The following is a 1,485-nucleotide window of genomic DNA, read 5'->3' as shown; positions in this document are numbered from 1 at the left end:
CTGGTTTTCCCCGCTCAGGGTCTAGGGCCCCGGGCGTGGGGCGGAGATAACATGCCATAAAGAGACCACACCTCCCAGGAAGTGGGGTGGGGAAGGCGCAGAGGCCGAGGTTGAGGATCCCTTCTTTCTATGCTTTCCCTGCCCAGGAGCGTTTCCAATGAAAGTCTGGAGCTTTGAGGGCTGCGCCTGCGGGTGGGAGTCCAGGCAGTCCCATGTAGGGGAGCAGGCAGACCCCTCAGCCCTGGGAGCAGGTGAGAGGACACCCACCACTTCTGCATGTGGCCCTCAGAACTGCAGGCCCTTTTCAGGTTTTTCCCTCTTCCCCTACCTGGGCAGCCCTTGATGTGCATTAGTTAAAATGTACTCAGTTGGCCGGGATTCTAGCTCTGTCGCCCAGGCTGGAGTGCAGTGGCACAATCTCAGCTCACTGCAACCTCCACCTCCTGGGTTCAAGCAATCCTCCTGCCTCAGCCTCCTGAGTAGCTAGGATTGCAGGTGCACGCCACTGCACCCGGGTAATTTTTGTATTTTTAGTAGAGATGGGGTTTCACCATGTTGACCAGGCTGGTCTTGAACTCTTGGCCTCAGGTGATCCACCCCCTCCTTGGTCTCTCAAAGTGCTGGGATTACAGGCATGAGCACCGCACCCAGCCTTGTTGTTTATTTTTGATCTGTGGACGGTGGAATTTCATAGCCTCTGACCTTTACCCTCCCTCTTCTCACTCCACATTGTGACTCCAACCTCATCCTGTGTACTCGCGACCCGGTGCCTTTTATGTCCAGTCCAGATATTCAACCTGGAACCTATCCTTGTGTGCCTCAAAGGACCTTAAAACCCAACACTGACCAGAACTCGCCGTTGACACTGTCCTCCGCCACCCCTGCTAAACCTGGGATACCTTATGTGCTCCATACTTGAGCAAATTACAGCCCCACATCTGCTTAGATGCCTGAGCCAAATCCCATGAGTCTCTTTGACTTTCATATCTTTCACAACCAATCCACAACCAAGTCCCACTCACTTTACCCCCTTACTGTTTCTCAAACCTGACCATTGACCCTCATCTCCATCCCCGCACCATCCCCTGCCACCTGTGGTCCAGCTCAGACCTCAGATTCCTTTTCAACACTGTAGGTGACTGATCTTGCCCTACTGCCAACTCTGCTTAAAACCCTGCAGCCCCTTGGCCAGGCGCAGTGGCTCATGCCTGTAATCCCAGCACTTTGGGAGGCTGAGGTGGGCAGAGCACCTGAGGTCAGAGGTTCGAGATCAGCCTGGCTAACATGGTGAAACCCGGTCTCTACCAAAAATACAAAAATTAGCTGGGTGTGGTGGCGCATGCCTGTAATCCCAGCTACTCGGGAGGCTGAGGCAAGAGAATCGCTTTAACCCGGGAGGTGGAGGTTGTAGTGAGCTGAGATCATGCCATTGCACTCCAGCCTGGGTGACAAGAGCGAAACTTGGTATATATATATATATATATA

Source organism: Rhinopithecus bieti, unplaced genomic scaffold (assembly GCF_001698545.2).
Source record: "Rhinopithecus bieti isolate Rb0 unplaced genomic scaffold, ASM169854v2 scaffold_13400, whole genome shotgun sequence".
NCBI lineage: Eukaryota > Metazoa > Chordata > Mammalia > Primates > Cercopithecidae > Rhinopithecus > Rhinopithecus bieti.
The sequence above is the reverse complement of the archived record's forward strand: the minus strand, read 5'-3'. Positions refer to the sequence as shown.